Consider the following 16,776-nt stretch of genomic DNA (forward strand, 5'->3'; position numbering starts at 1 on the left):
TATGGCAGACTGTAAGAAGAGTAAATAATCACTCGTTTTAATTTTCATTCTGAATTTTGATCTAACAGTGCAATCTCTACCAAAGATGGGTACATCATTGCAAAAAGTAAGAAAATCAAGTCAGTTAACAAAGGAGGAGGAAGAGCAGCAGCAAGCACTGCAATCATATTTGTGGAGCCACTGGGCCTTTGTAGATCTGATCTATTTGTCCAATGCCACCTACTTGTCCTTTACAATAATGGCACAACTCAGGTATTTAGGCACCTGGTCAGGCCCCTTAGTACAAGGCTGATTGTGTCTCAGTAAGAAGTCCCATGCTTCCAACTTCAAAAGCATACATCATTGGGCTGTAATTAGGTGTATGCAGTGCAGCCAGCTGCTGAAGCATATATCCAGCCTCCCAGTGTGTGTTTTACAGCTGATGTTGCTGTAATAATTAGCCTTCGAGCTTTAGTAATTTTAAGTTGGTTTAAAACTACTGTGGGTATCTCTATGGTAACATGTCTTTGGACCTCCCAACTGCAGCATGAAGTTATTGAAATTAGCATTGCCAGACAGTTAGAAGTTTTCCAGCTGGATCCTCCCAGCCACCAGAAAAATTTCATTTATTAGAAGTAAAGCCTTTTGCAGAAGCTGTAAAACAGGTGGACATTTTTATCAAAATATAAACAGAATCTGAGATTGACTATAGTAAGTTCTGATTGACTTGAAACATTTTTCCAGAATTTTATCTTTGAGATATTTCTCTTGTTGAAGTGACATTTCCAAATAAGCTGGAAATTGAATTCCCACAAACTTCCCATCAGCATACAAGTCAGTTGCCAAGCAAATTTCTGAGCAGATGAGCAGCAAAAATTTGGAAGGAGTTTAGAGAGGATGCACAGAAGACTGTCTTTCCTGTTTTATGTTTAATCCTATGATGGGCAGCAATGAAAGTACTGTTTTAAGTTAGACATTTGTGCCATGATTTTTTCCTGTCTGGTGCTGTCCACGGCATACGTTCTGGTGGCAGAAAATTAGATATGCCTACTGTTGTCAGATAATAATCAGTTTTGATAATACTTGGAATAAACAGGGAGAACTGCTCTCCTCCAGAGTGAGAAAGTGACTGATCATCAAAGAATGAATGAAGAGACTTGGCAGCTGGTAGACATAGGATGTGAACTGTGACCAAAAAGAACCAAGAAGTCCATACATTTAAATGTATCCTGCTTTGATCCCATTCTCAGCAGTGGAAACACCTCTGCAACTGGTCAAATGGAAAAAAACCCAAACAAACCAACCCCAAAACTGGAGGGGAAATACCAGAAGATGGCTCACCCAACCTGCAGACAAAGCATATACCAAGGATGCATACAAACATACAAAAGGATCACCCATCATCCAAAGAAGGCAGACTATCCCCTTCAGTGATCCTCCACTGAAAGAATGAGTGAAAAATAAAAATCCTGTAAGAGAGAGAGTGGCAGATCAACAAAAGGGAGTGGTGACAAGAAATACTGCTGACAATTTCCAAGTGATGCAGAGTTAGAATGCTGCACCTATGCCATGCCACTACCTCCTTTATTCATTAACAAATGTTGAACACTTATCAGGGAGAGTTAGGAATGAGGCATTTGGAGAAGCAGCATTGCCCAGCCCAACTACTAGCTACAGCTAAAATAGCTAAGGGCTGCCAACTGTTTTGGTCCCTGACAGCCCATTAACCAGAAGAGGAGATACCAGGCCCCAATCGTTTATTTCCATTGAATTAAAAATAAAACATAAGGAAATTTTCAGAAAATCTGAATAGCCTTTTGCCCATTGCTATCTTCCTATCTGAAAGGGGCCAAATCTTCATCTCACTGATGTCAGTGGAGTCTTTTCAGGAGGAAGATTTGGATCCTAACGTGTGGAGTGGTGACTTCTGAATTTGGCCATTCTTACCAGACTACACGTATGAATTGCACATTTCTGCACTAGGGCAGAAAGTGCAAAAAGGTACGAAGCTTTTACTGTTGTATCATTGAACATGGTTTTGTATTTTAAGCTCTTCATTAAATTTTGAAACAAAATACTGTTCTTCCTTCAATGATAAGTGATATAAAAAAATAATAATCCAGAGTACTTCTTGTAAGCACCTTAAAAAAAAATAACCCCATTTATCATCTTCATGTTCTGGTGTTCAGTTAGAAAGCTAGCTCTGTTAAATGTTCTTACAATGTATGTCCACAATCAAAGTTAACCTGGTCTCTCTCCTAAAAGTTTGAGGCGCACATAAGTTTATTGCTCTTTTTTACCATTCAGATATTCCTAAATATGCCTGATGACAATATCTTGTAGGAGTAGCTCTCCAGCCCAAACTCAAAGATGATCATATATCTCTAGTATCCATTTTACAACATCAGTAACACAAACTGAAACACCTTGCAACTGTGAGCAAGTTGCCTCCATTTTCCTTAATTTTGTTCCAGTGGATCCTGTGCAGCTATACTACATGAGTTCGCAAATAAAACAAGGGTACGTTGAAGACATTCTTTACTCACTTGCTATTTAACATGCTATATGCCAAAAACTGTACGTGTATCATAAAATACCAAGTTGTAAACATACATGTATCTCAAACTTAGATAGTTAAACTGCATTGCCACCAGAGAATAAACATGAGCATGGTAAGTGTCATCCTTTCACAGGCAACCATCTGCATTAACCATGCAGGAAACCAGTGTTCTCTAATAAGACTTTACATGCAAGCTATAGAAATACAGAGCCTTTTTTAATTTAAAGCTGTCTACAGACTACTTGCAATAAAATGAAAAATAACAATACAGTGAACATGAAAGAATGGCCTTAAAGGAGTTACTTTCAACACAGCAGATTTTTCAAACCTAAGGTGAGGCCACAGATGTCTTATAGCTCAGCTCTAAGGGGGAAAAAAAAATATCCTTGATCTAAAAATAACCTCTTGTATAAATCTGGTGGAACCCATGAAAAGGATTCCCTTCTTTGAAGATGATTCATTACTGAACTCTTTGAACTGTATGGATGGCCCCTAAGCCTCTAAAACGCCAGAGGGCCAAAAAAGATCTGTATGTATATCAGCTGTTTCAGTTAATGGATATCTGCAAACAGACAACAAAGGAACCTTATAAGTTGATAGGGTAGGAAAGAAACAAACAAATTTAATCACAAAGTCTAAAACTGTTGATTTGAACTATTTTTTAAGAGAGTTTCTCACCACCTGCTAGGTTTTTTTCCTCAACTCTGTAAGCATGTGTTGGGACAAAATGGTAGGTATTAGGACAAAACCCAGGAACACACTGGAATACAAGACTTCGTTCCACATACATTAGTGGGGACGCAAATCCCCCAAAGCAACATATAGATCTAATATACTGCAGGATCTTACTAGAGAATATACAATATCCTCACGCTTTCTGGTTGAGTCTAACACTGATCAGTCCCACTAGTTTTTATTTTATTGCTAATGTTATGATATTTCACTTTCTTAAGGATCTGGCTTCATACCTGAATATTTCAGTTAAATAATTAAGCTTGCTGCCTGAAAGAAAAAGTCTGATATCTCCAGCACCAGAATGTACAGAATCTAACTTAAAATGATGAAATCTTAAGTATAATATTTTTAAGATTGGCACAACTCTTGTCTTGAGCTTGTGTCTTTAGTAATATCTATCAAATGCATGGTTTTCAATCACATTAGAAAATAAGATCTTTTTGGAATGTGAACAATTCTAATGGTGCAAGAAACAAACAAGTTCTGTTGCTCATTCCAAGCTCACCTGAAGGACCAGAGTAGTAAAATGTAGCTCTGTCACACCGAAACGAGCAAAAAATGCCAGAATGCACCAAAGAAACTGTTGCACCAAAGAAAGTGACAAAATTTATACAAAGTCACTTTTGAAAGAAGAAACTGCCATTAAGATTAAATTCATTCCCATGCACCAGATCCACAGAGCTAATGCGCTGTGTGAGTCCTCTCCTGGGAATATCCTATTTGGGCCTGGAATACAGGAGTACATGCTGTCATTTCACAAAGTTGTACCAGAAGTATCTCCATATTACAACAGTTTTGATTTTTATGCTCTGCTTGGTGGTTTTGGGGTTTGTGGGGTTTTTTTGGTTTTGTTTGTTTTCTTTTTCTTTTTTTTTCTGCTTTTGTCAAAGCTCTCTTTGGGGCAACAAGACCCTCCCAGCAAGCTCCCTTTCCTGTCTTATAGTAAAAGCATCCATTTAGCTATAAACATTTTTTCCCTATCATGACACTAAACCAAACCAGCATGGTTTGTCTGGAGCAGTACTCCAGACAAGGAAAAAACCAAAACAAAACACACGAAGCTAAGAAATGTTTTCCTTTCAAGAGTGTACAGCTTGCACTGGCAAACAGACTGGTTAGTAGCCTTCAACTTGTCTGGATAAATATTAGATACTTCTCTCTTGCTCTCAAATATAAAATTGTATAGATTTAGAAGGAGCCCTCTGCTGTTGTGATGGGGGAAAAAATAAAACCACAGAAAAGCACAGATTATTAGGTGACTTTAGGCAGCAGTGGATACATTACTACAACTTTGTAACACAGAACACCATCTATGCATTCCCTGTTGCAGTGAAACAGATGTACAATTGAATTGTTTTAGACGCTCATTAAGACTACCACAAATAAACTCCAGAAGTAGCATTTTCAAGACGATTGCTATAATCCACAAAATTTCTTAGCACTGAGTTGCAAGCTATTTTTTTTGCTGTGTAGCTATAAGATCTGGACAGAAATCACTAGATTCAGACATCACATCTCCTCAAGACTTCCAAGTGTCATCAGCATTCTGTGCCACCAAGACAAATCTTTTTTCCCCAAAACACCTCTCTACCCATGTGCTTCTTCAGCCCCACTCCCTTTGGCTTAAGTGTCTGTCTTGGCCTCCTCCAGCCCATAACAGATGCTTTTTCCACAACCACCCCAACCTAGGCTAGACTGATTACTTCCTTTTCATTTAAACAATGATGTCCCACTCTGCTTAGCCCATCTCAAATCTTCACTTCTTCTATCTTCTCTCTAACCATCCACTGCACCCTCATAGTACTGTAGTTGACCTTTTAATGTCTGCAAAAAAAACCCAGAACACAGATAGCCAAAGATTTCCCAAGTTTCTACCAGCACACTGCGGCCGCCGGCCAGAGCTCCACGAGCGAGTGCTGTCCAGCAGCTGCAGCCAGCCCCACTGCCACTGCACCACATCCACTGCCCACCACACCACATCCGCACGAACTTAAGAAATCAAAACTTTTGAGATGTCTTGTCTTGCCATCCTGGCCTCCTTCACTGTGCTCTCTGAGGTAAAGGGAAGCAGCCTGAAACAGGGGCATGGCAAGGTGTTCAACATGGCAGCTACTCACCTCTTCCATGAGTCACAACACGGCCTGGCACATAAACACAGCCCTAACCATTTAACATACGTGAGTGGTTTTATTCTGAAATGGAACATGTCAGCTTTTCCTGAAAGCTTGTGTTATTTTCCAATAGAATTAAAGATCTGTTTAGGAAACAGCTTTCTTTGCGACAGGAGGAAGTAGTGATTCATCAGGACAGGGCTCTTTGGAAATGGATGGATTTCAGGGAAGCTGTCTCAGAGCCTAGAGAAAGAGAAACCTGTGATAGCCAACAGTACAGGAGGCAGGGGACTCACGTGGGAGAACCTCTGCAGACTTGTTCAAGACAGAATTGAACCTGGGCGTCTCATCTCCAGAAAGCACCTTAGCCACCACGTTATCACTTACCCCGGGGAAAGTCTCTGTCTCAGAATTTCAAAATAAATTTGCTTCACTTTGGAAATGAACACACACAAAAGTTAAAGCCTCATTTTTCCCCTCCTTTTTTAAAAGGGATTTCTTGGTTTTATGGCTAGATCCTGAGATTTGGCAGCAGTGCAGGTGGTGCAAGAGGAAAATTTAACCGAAAGCATGGTTGCTTTTTCATTTCTGGTTCCCCTTCGTATCACTACTTACACTTTCACCAAATCTTATTCTCTTGGACTTGAATTTTCAAGCAACGCCACCTTTAAGGGAGTACACAGATAATCCAAAATGAGAATACAGTAGTCACTCAAACAGCATGTCTGCCTTGTATTATGAAGATATTCATTAAAAAAAAAACAAACCAACTCCACTTCTTTTTTGCATATAGGACTAAGGCTTATGAACATCCCCAGCTCTGGTTGCATTAATCAGACAGGCTTACCGATGAGCACACAGCATTTCAGAAATCACTAGGATCTAGTAAAAACACTCCTTTTAACTTCTACAGGCTTTAGATATCATCACACAAAATTCAGGACTACTTTACAGAACATTACAAAGTTATTGAAAATACGCACTTGCGTTACTCCTTTAGGAATGCCTACACTGTACAATACAGCCTGGTGCAACTACCCGAACTAGGAACCCATGGAAGTAGAAGAGGTACAGTAACCTGTCTGAAATAATAAACTCCCTGAGAAGTTGAAGTACCCCCACCAGGAACAGGAAACATTTTTGTGAGTCAGGTGCTTAAGTGCTCATTACAGCAAATAGGGCAAGCTCATCATCTCTATGTGAAAGATGCCCAAGGTGGGGAGGGGGCACTCAAGCCAGCTGATAGGAAATGCCTACAAGAGATGTAGATGTTTGGTATCCTTGCCTCTCTCTTAGACTACCCACAGAGCGGGTGTGATGTTTAGTTTCACAACCTAAAACTGCTCAATTACTCTGCTGTCTAACCCACTACTTAAAGTATGATAGATGGCTAGATTATTCCTCTCCTGAAGGAGAGGAAGGGGAAACAACATGCCCATTTTCTGTATGGCACCCTAGTGATCATTAAGCATTCTCAGCTGCAGGAATTCAAACCTCTCTCTTGCATCCCAAGAACATGTGCTATTCTCCAGGGTACATGGCACATCATCTCAGCTTGCATTATGTCTTTCAGCCATGCAGTCAGTTTTATTTGAAATCCCTCTGCTCTGCATTCAGCATGATCATGGAGTATTAGAAATTGTCAAAATTATTGTATTAGAAAAGTATTAGAAATTGTCAAAAGATCCATATCAAACTCCTCAGAAGGTAAAACCTGAGAGTCTCATTTTGCGCATAATAAATGGTACAAAGTAGAAAACATGCTAATAACACTCAGTTTAGCTAAAACAGTTTGGTACTTTGGGCACTGAAGCAAATGTTCCAAAATAACTTTTTATTGGAGGACTTAGAGGGGTGCAGGGGTCCCAAGATGCCTGTTGACTCTCGATGCCTAAATGGTTGACCCACATTGTTCTCTTACAAGTTTCCAAAGCTTCTCTTTTCCCATACAAACTAAGGAAAAAAAATAATGATGTATTTTATATTTAATGATAGAAATGCCTATCATCCAGAACAGTTTTGGAAGTCCAGAATGTTGTATGACTCAATACCAAGTAAGTTTAATCTACCAGGCTGCTCTGTTCCCTTTGCCAAGTGGTTTATTATTTTCTAAGGAAATGGTTTTCTCCATTCTGTAACACTTCAGTCCACACATTTCTCCTGTCTAGCATTGCTTAAGAGCACAACTACAGCGCTTGTTGAAGTTTACCTGCACCATTTTGAAGGAGGAATGGAAAAGTCAGATACAGAGCAGCAAATCTTTGCAAAGTCCTTTTAGTGTACTCATTAGAAGTCTGGGATTAGTCCAAGAAAAGTATTTCTCCATTAGCGATCTTCTTTATGGTAAGAGTTATTCAGGCCAGCACCTCTCAGAGAACAGCTAGTCTAAATTGAAAAGGTTCTGCACTGTAACAGTTCAGTGTACTAACACTTTTCGGCCTGCCCCAAATTTTTTTCTGCCAGCTTTGCAGCCCCAGAGTATGTTCAGGAGGACTCTGACGTCTCAGATGTCATATCAAGTTGCAAAATAGACCTCCATCACACTAAGTCACAGAGTCGGGAGATTTATTTTCCAAGTTTACCCTACATCTAGTATGTTCCACATTTTGTAGAACATACTAGCAGCCAGTTAAAGAGTAGCACTTCTTGTTTTGTTTGAACTGTACAAGTACAGTGACTTTTCTTGGACATAATACTGCTTTAAAGAGAAGAATCATATTTTAAATCAGGGCAATGCTTAGGGTTGCATTTCTCCAAGGCCCGTGGACCTGATGCAACTCTCTCAGTATCTGGATTTCTCAATGCTCTCCATAGCACTTGGATTTCCTCAGATTTGTATTTGGCAGCTGCATCCTTTCCCCTATTCCCCCACATTTAAAAAAAAAAAAAAAAAAAAAATCAAAAAAGCTAGGTGCTTGACATATTAAGGCACTTCCTTCTTCTCAGTGCTTCCACCTTGGAACTTAACACAGACCAATATCGATAAGACAAGAGATACTGCCCCATTGCATTTCTTCTTATTTCTGAGCTTTGCTTCTAATAATTATTTTGATATAGAAAAGCCTGAAAAATGTCAAAAACTGTTTCTAGTGTGACTGACTTTCAGGAGAGCTTCATAAACAGATTCTTCTGTTCCACAAAGAACATGGCATAAGAACCACCAAACCATCTGGTGGTGTTCTTGTCATTTCAAGAAGAAAAAGAAGGTAAAGTAATCAAAAGAAGGCTGCAGAGTTGGTTTTGGGTTTTTTTTGGTTTTTTTTTTTTTTTTTTTCCCCTCTCTCTCTTCACTAGGCTACATGTTAGTAACAAGAGCCTTAAAACTTGTTTGTTCTTCTCTTTTAGGTTTGGCTAATGTTTAAGTATCAAGATGTTAAAGAAAAGCATATGTATGCACACACTTTTGCTTAAGATTTGTATTTGGCCATAATTAAAAGATGTATTTGTAAACATAAATTAGGTAAACTTTTATTATCTTTTCAAATCCCCAAGGAAGTGTTCAAGAAGCTGTTTACTTCTTGCTAAAGAGATGGTACTGTTGCACTTCAGAACCGGCAATAGTTGAGCAATGGGTCAAGCAGCCATTATACACTCGGTATCAACTCATGCTCAATGTTATGCTTCAATGACGTAAGTTAAATGCCTTGTATTTTTATATAAAGCCAACGTAGGGTTTGAGACATTAATACTGTTTGCTGCCATTATACTGTTCGTTTTTATTAAGGAGGGAACGTGGGCAAGGAATGTCTGTTTTTTCACTTGAGTGTTTCTGACCAAGTACCTTAGTAACATAGCATATGATTGGGCATCAGAAACTGTGTCCCCTATTTCAAACTATGGCACAGACTCATCTTATAATACTTAACAAATCCACTTAACATCTTTTTCAACTAACCTGTAGATATTTGTTACCAAGCTTTTGAGATCCACAAAGAAATGCATACACACTAGAACTACTAAATGGTTACTCACATCCTGCTCATACTGGTTATGACCAACCATCTGAATGCTCTGAACAATTCAGAACTTTTTATTAAAGAAAACAAACCAAATAATATTTGTAACACTGATCTCACCCCAATGAGTATAGATTAGACGGACTTAAAAGGAAAGGTTTAGGCAAGCCATATATTTTAAGCGACATGGGATCTTTTTTGGTTTTTATTTGAATTGCATCGGGTTGAAATCATTATAGGTTGATTTCTTTTAATGCCAGTTAAATATTATGATATGGAGGAATTTTAAAACATTTTATAAAGATAGGGTCAAATGCAAATAATGCAATACTTGACTGTATAAACAACTAAAGAACAGTTTAGAACAGAAAATGAAAACAAATGAAGCAGCATGGTTTAAGTGGGTTGAACAGTTACACAACTGGAATATTATATTAATTTATAATAGTGCTAACAGCCATTTGACCTGTGTATTTGTTTCCTCCCCTAAATACAATTAGATGAGATTTCAATGCAGCTAATATGTGCAACCAAGCACTGTAGAAGTTAAAGCCATGAGGTGTATTACTAGACACTTTTTCTGTACCAAAATAACTAAATATTTTTCTTCACCTTTCAACTTCTATGGAAATAAATATTGTTATGTACTATTGGAGAACTATGGTTCCATACTTTTCCATTTCTTATAGCCCGTCAGATATCAAGTACTATTTTGCCTTTACGATAGTTCTGTAATATTCAAACCTCACTTTGGTCACACAAATACTTAAGTATGAGATGACCCTGTAGGAAATCATGGCAAGAGTAGCAGCAAGAATGGAGGCTCTAAGTCTGTTTAAAAATGATATAAAATATTTTACAGATCTTAATTCTTATAAGAACGGAAACATTTCTACTGTATCATTGAAGCAATTGTTAAATAAATAAAAGCATCTTCTCCCTTAGGTGCTTGGGACTCTAAAATTGTAAAAAGAACTGAAACTATCCAAAATGACATCACAGTGCCAATTATGAAGTTCAAAAACATCTGAAATACATTCACTTTTAACAACCAGAAATGTTGACAAATATATTCATTTATAAGAGCACATGATGTAATAATAATAAACAATTCATAAGAACAGAAAAAGGCATTACCACTTTTTAAAAAAATACTTTTTTCAAATCTCAACTTTCTCAATTTAAAGAATTGCGCAAGAATTTCTATTTTCATAGAATCATAGAATCATTGAGGTTGGAAAAGACCTCTAAGATAATCGAGCCAACCATCGACCCAACACCACCATGCCCACTAAACCATGTCCCTAAGCGCCTCATCTACTCGTCTTTTAAATACCTCCAGGGATGGGGACTCAACCACTTCCCTGGGCAGCCTGTTCCAGTGTTTAACCACTCTTTCAGTAAAGAAATTTTTCCTTACATCCAATCTAAACCTCCCCTGGCGCAACTTGAGGCCATTTCCTCTCGTCCTATCGCTAGTTACTTGGGAGAAGAGACCAACACCCACCTCGCTACAACCTCCTTTCAGGTAGTTGTAGAGAGCGATGAGGTCTCCCCTCAGCCTCCTCTTCTCCAGGCTAAACAACCCCAGTTCCCTCAGCCGCTCCTCATAAGACTTGTTCTCCAGACCCTTCACCAGCTTCGTTGCCCTTCTCTGGACACGCTCCAGCACCTCAACGTCCTTCTTGTAGTGAGGGGCCCAAAACTGAACACAGTATTCGAGGGGCGGCCTCACCAGTGCCGAGTACAGGGGCACGATCACTTCCCTACTCCTGCTGGCCACACTATTTCTGATACAGGCCAGGATGCCATTGGCCTTCTTGGCCGCCTGGGCACACTGCCGGCTCATGTTCAGCCAGCTGTCGACCAGCACTCCCAGGTCCTTTTCTGCCAGGCAGCTTTCCAGCCACTCTTCCCCAAGCCTGTAGCGCTGCATGGGGTTGTTGTGGCCGAAGTGCAGGACCCGGCACTTGGCCTTGTTGAACCTCATACAGTTGGTCTGGGCCCATCGATCCAGCCTGTCCAGGTCCCTCTGCAGAGCCTTCCTACCCTCAAGCAGATCAACGCTCCCGCCCAACTTGGTGTCGCCTGCAAACTTACCGAGGGTGCACTCAATCCCCTCATCCAGATCATTGATAAAGATATTGACCAAGACCGGCCCCAAAACTGAGCCCTGGGGAACACCGCTCGTGACCGGCCGCCAACTGGATTTAACTCCCTTCACCACAACTCTCTGGGCCCGGCCGTCCAGCCAGTTTTTGACCCAGCAAAGAGTATACCTGTCCAAGCCATGAGCCGCCAGCTTCTCTAGGAGAATGCTGTGGGAGACGGTGTCAAAGGCCTTACTGAAGTCCAGGTAGACCACATCCACAGCCTTTCCCTCGTCCACTAGGCGGGTCACCTGGTCATGGAAGGAGATCAGGTTGGTCAAGGAGGACCTGCCTCTCATGAATCCATGCTGGCTGGGCCTGATCCCCTGGTTGTTCCGCACATGCCTTGTGAGCGCCGTCAAGATGAACCGCTCCATCATCTTCCCCTGCACCGAGGTCAGGCTGACAGGCCTGTAGTTCCCCGGATCCTCCTTCCGGCCCTTCTTGTAGATGGGCGTCACATTGGCAAGCCTCCAGTCGTCCGGGACCTCCCCCGTTAACCAGGACTGCTGATAAATGATGGAGAGCGGCTTGGCGAGCACCTCCACCAGCTCCCTCAGCACTCTCGGGTGGATCCCATCCGGCCCCATAGACTTGTGAGCGTCCAGGTGGCGTAGCAGGTCGTTGACTGCTTCCTCTTGGATTATGGGGGGTTCATCCTGCTCGCCGTCCCTGTCTTCCAGCTCAGGGGGCTGAATACCCTGAGTATAACTGGTCTGCCTGTTAAAGACTGAGGCAAAGGCGGCATTGAGTACCTCAGCCTTTTCCTCATCCTCGGTGACAATGTTCCCCCCCTGCATCCAATAAAGGATGGAGATTCTCCTTGGCTCTCTTCTTGTCATTAATACATTTGTAAAAGCTTTTTTTGTTGTCTTTAACGACAGCGGCCAGATTGCGTTCTAGCTGGGCTTTTGCCTTTCTCATTTCTTCTCTGCATGACCTAACGAGATCCCTGTACTCTTCCTGAGTCGCCTGCCCCTTCTTCCACAAGCAAGAGCTCCCCGTTCAGCCAGGCCGGTCATCTTCCCCGCCCGTTCTTCTTACGGCGTATGGGGACAGCCTGCTCCTGCGCCTTTAAGACTTCCTTCTTGAAGAACGTCCAGCCTTCCTGGACCCCTTTGCCCTTCAGGACCATCTCCCAAGGGACTCTCTCAACCAGCGTCCTGAACAGGCCAAAGCCCGCCCTCCGGAAATCCATGGTTGCGGTTTTGCTGGTCCCCCTCCTCACTTCACCAAGAATGGAGAATTCTACCATTTCATGGTCGCTAAGCCCAAGACGGCCTCCGACCACCACATCTCCCATCAGTCCTTCTCTGTTTGTAAGCAGCAGGTCGAGCGAGGCACCTCCCCTGGTAGGCTCACTTACCAGCTGCATCAGGAAGTTGTCTTCCACACGCTCCAGGAACCTCCTAGACTGCTTCCTCTCTGCCGTGTTGTATTTCCAGCAGACGTCCGGGAAGTTGAAGTCCCCCACGAGAACAAGGGCTAGCGATTGAGAGGCTTCTGCCAGCCGCTTGTAGAACACTTCATCCGCCCCTTCGTCCTGGTTGGGTGGTCTATAACAGACTCCCAGCAGGATATCTGCCTCGTTGGCCTTCCCCCTCATCCTTACCCATAAACACTCGACCGTATCATCATCACAATCGTTGAGCTCTAGACAATCGAAACACTCCCTAACATGCAGAGCCACCCCACCGCCTCTCCTTCCTCCCCTGTCCCTTCTGAAGAGTCTATAGCCATCCATTGCAGCACTCCAATCATGAGAGTCACCCCACCATATTTCTGTGATGGCGACTAAGTCATATCTCTCCCGCTGCACAATGGCTTCCAGCTCCTCCTGTTTGCCGCCCATGCTGTGTGCATTGGTGTAGATGCACTTGAGCTGGGCTATCGATTTCGCCCCCGGCATCGGCACGCCACCCCTAGGCTCATCTCTAGTGAGCCTGGTTTTATCCCCTTCCCCCTTCGAACCTAGTTTAAAGCCCTCCTTTTGCTCTCCTCTACATTAAAAAAAAAAAAAAAAAATTGTCTTAAGTATTCCACTCTGAAATGTAAAAAAAATTTCCAAAAATCCAAGAAATGTAACAATTTCTTTTACTCCAGTCCTGCTCAGACTTTTTCCATATCACTGATTACACAGGTTCTGCTTCTGCATGAGTAAAACAGTCAATGTAACCACAGACAATTCTGCAATTTTCTCAGCATTTGAACAAACTAACTACGGGTTGCGGCGGTGGTGATTTTTCCTCTGTGATCTCTCTCACTTATGTTTTCCTCAGATGATTTATGGTTTTTTTTAAGTTATAGAAGTAGTTTATATTTTAAGTTTGCAGTAGTCTTTTAATTTCTTGATTATATTCTAACAAAATACCAGGATCTGTTTAAGCCCATGGAATTACTTTGTGACATGATATACTGCGTTATTAGTACAACAGAAAAGTAACCTAAGGTGCAGCTGGGATCATGACACCATTTGTTTTGATAGCAAGCTTTGGAATAGGGCAACACAGCAAAATGTAGTTCTTAGAAAACTTTCAGGGAAATCGATGAAAAGTCTACTGTGATATTATAAAAAAAAAAAAAAAAAAAATCAGAGCAACCATCTCTTTTAACTGCTAAACTTAAGTGAAGATGTTGATGTGCGGGTTGCTGCAGTACCTGCCCCTAGCCATGGACGAGAGGACCCAAGCCTTCCAGATTTGGAGTGAGAATACCCTACAGACACAGCCCCTGTCCACCCCTCCCTGGAGTAACCACTAGAAAACCTCTACTAACCACTAGTAACCTCTACAAAAGCAAGGCGTATTTGCCTGTGTGCAAATCCAAATGGTTCGGTTCTCAGCTGAACATTCATGCCTAGCAGCAACAGTTCATTTTAACCAGATACGGGGAGATGAAAAAGGGATGAAGAAAACCCAACAGCGAGTACAGGCTTTTCACTGTTGAGAATTAAGCTGGGGGAAATTTTATTCCGGCATATTAACACCTCTCCCACACACTCACTCCCCGCCATTAACCACAAAGCTCGAAACAAACCCTTTCCCCCCCCAGCTGTAACTCCAGGAGCTATCTCAGCACAGGGGCACACTGATACCACCCCGAGGGCTGCGAACGTGGGGCGGAGGGAGCCCGAGACGCCCGGCGGCCGGCGCTTGCCCCCGGGGGGGACTCCAGGCGAGCCGGCCCCCGGCGCGGCCCCCCCCGCCGCAGCAGTGCCAGCCCGGCCCGGCCACCGCAGCTGCGGTGAGTCAGTGGGCACCAGGGCAAACCGCTCCTCGCAGCTGCATCCCATGTGCCAAAGCATCTCCCTCACCAGTTGAGGCGGGGGATGCTGTGGCTCTGTCCTCCCTCTGCCGCGGCCGGCGGGGAAGGGGGAGAGGCTTAGCCTCCTACCCCCCCAACCCCACCGGGGACCCCATCCAGAGCTGCCAGGGTTTACCTTGGCGCTGGCGTTGCTGGTCTGGGTCTCCGCCTCGATGCCGTAGCAGCGGGGCGCCCTGGCCCGGGCGGAGGCGCCGGGCTCCCTGGGCTCCTTGCGGCGGCGGCCGCCAGCTCTGGTAGGCGAGGACGAAGGGGATGGAATCGGCCGCGTCTATCTTGACGAAGAGGGTGGCGGTGCCCTGCGAGATGGTGGGGGGAATTGGACTCGTCCGAGTCCCGGCAGTAAATCACACCGCTTTGCAAGACGTGGATGCTGGGGGCGCAGCCCATCCCTTTCCTTCCCCACCCCGCTGCACTGCCGGCCAGCCGCCCGGCCCGCTCCACTCTCACCTGCCGCCCGCCCGGGCTGCGAGGCCACCGCCCTTGCGCCGCGCACCCCGCGGCGGCACCGACACCACCCACCACCGCCGCCGCGCCGGTGGCGCTGCCCTGGCCGCTCCCCACCCATGCGGTGCCTCCCCGGCACCCCCGCCTCCCCGCGCTGCCTCTAGAGCCCCCAGACCCGTTAAGCGTCTTATGAAGCGCCGCGTCCGTGCAGCCACCGGGTCCTTCTGCCGGGGAGGAGAGGCATCATCGGTGGTGCAGCCCCCTCCCAACCCTGGCAGAGGGCCTGGTTTCAAACCTTTGGTACGTACAACACGCGCCCCCCCCCCCATTACATCAAATACTTTTTTTTTTCTTTTCTAAAGCTGTTAAAAATACTTATTTTGAAAGTCAAAACGTGCCTACTTTTCTTAGCCATGGGTGAGCAATTTTCAATTGTTTGGGGGGACTGCAGGGAGGAGTTCGGAGCCACACAGCACCCACTGCAAGCTTAGAAAAAAGGCCAGGATCGTTCAATAATTTTTAATGCTGTGGTTTTCAATTAGGCCAATATTCAAAGACACAAGCTGCTATTTTAGCCTATATATCTGATAGCTGCCAATCCCTGTTTCTAGTCCCTGGGGAGATAATCAAGCAAAATGTTTAATCCTGCAGAGATTTACACACCTTCTTAGCTTTCCACAGTGAATAGTTTCATTGACCTCAGTGAAACTACTTATGAGGTGTAAAGCTAAACGTCGGTTTTAAGTCTTTGCAAGATTTTAGTTTAAATCCCTCTGTTTTCAATGGCACGTTATAAATTCTTCAAGAAGTGGTAATGTCATCCAAGCGGTATGCTCCCTGCCTAATAAAGCATTTCTCTGACACCCAGTTACCAACCAACACTTGCGTATACACCTTTTCTTCTCCTTGGAGTGTTACCTGATGTTTGATCACTATTTCCCCACCTAGTTTTTAGTAAGTGATGTAAAAATACTAGAAACATGAAGCACAGTTGGTGCAAAGATTGTGATGCTGAATGACAAAATGCTCTGAACATTTTATTTTGGCTCATAATACTCATAGAATATCTCAAGTTGGAAGGGACCCATAAGGATCGAGTCCAACTCCCTGCTCTTTGCAGGACTACCTAAAACTAAACCATATGACTAAGAGCATCATCCAGACCTGAAAGTGCTTTTGTGATTAGAGAACAGTTTATTCAGAAGTGATGGCTTCACAGCTAAAATGCCTCAGTTTAGAGAGACTGAGCCTTTTGCCTCTGTCTCTGCTGATCCAGTCCATGGGTCATTGTAGTTGTGGCAATATGGACATTCACTCATCCATCAAGAAGTGAACTGAGATCACCAACCTAGCTGACAAACTATGGTTTTCCAGTTACCAGAGAGAGCCTGTGTTGGCCCTAATAATCAAATTTCTCTAGGTAATTTTTTTCCCCACTAGTTGTCAAAGTTCACAAACCAAGTTGTGGCTCATATCCTGCATATGCTGCATGTTTACATGGTTCCACTCTGCTCTGC

At 43.3% G+C, this 16,776-nt stretch overlaps 1 pseudogene; it reads right to left on the reverse strand.

Moving 5' to 3' along the window:
- The window catches only part of LOC143172218 (high affinity cAMP-specific and IBMX-insensitive 3',5'-cyclic phosphodiesterase 8B-like), a 108,244-nt pseudogene extending 93,042 nt beyond the window's left edge, over positions 1–15,202 (reverse strand).
- Between the last annotated feature and the right edge of the window lie 1,574 nt (positions 15,203–16,776).

Source organism: Aptenodytes patagonicus, chromosome W (assembly GCF_965638725.1).
Source record: "Aptenodytes patagonicus chromosome W, bAptPat1.pri.cur, whole genome shotgun sequence".
Lineage (NCBI taxonomy): Eukaryota > Metazoa > Chordata > Aves > Sphenisciformes > Spheniscidae > Aptenodytes > Aptenodytes patagonicus.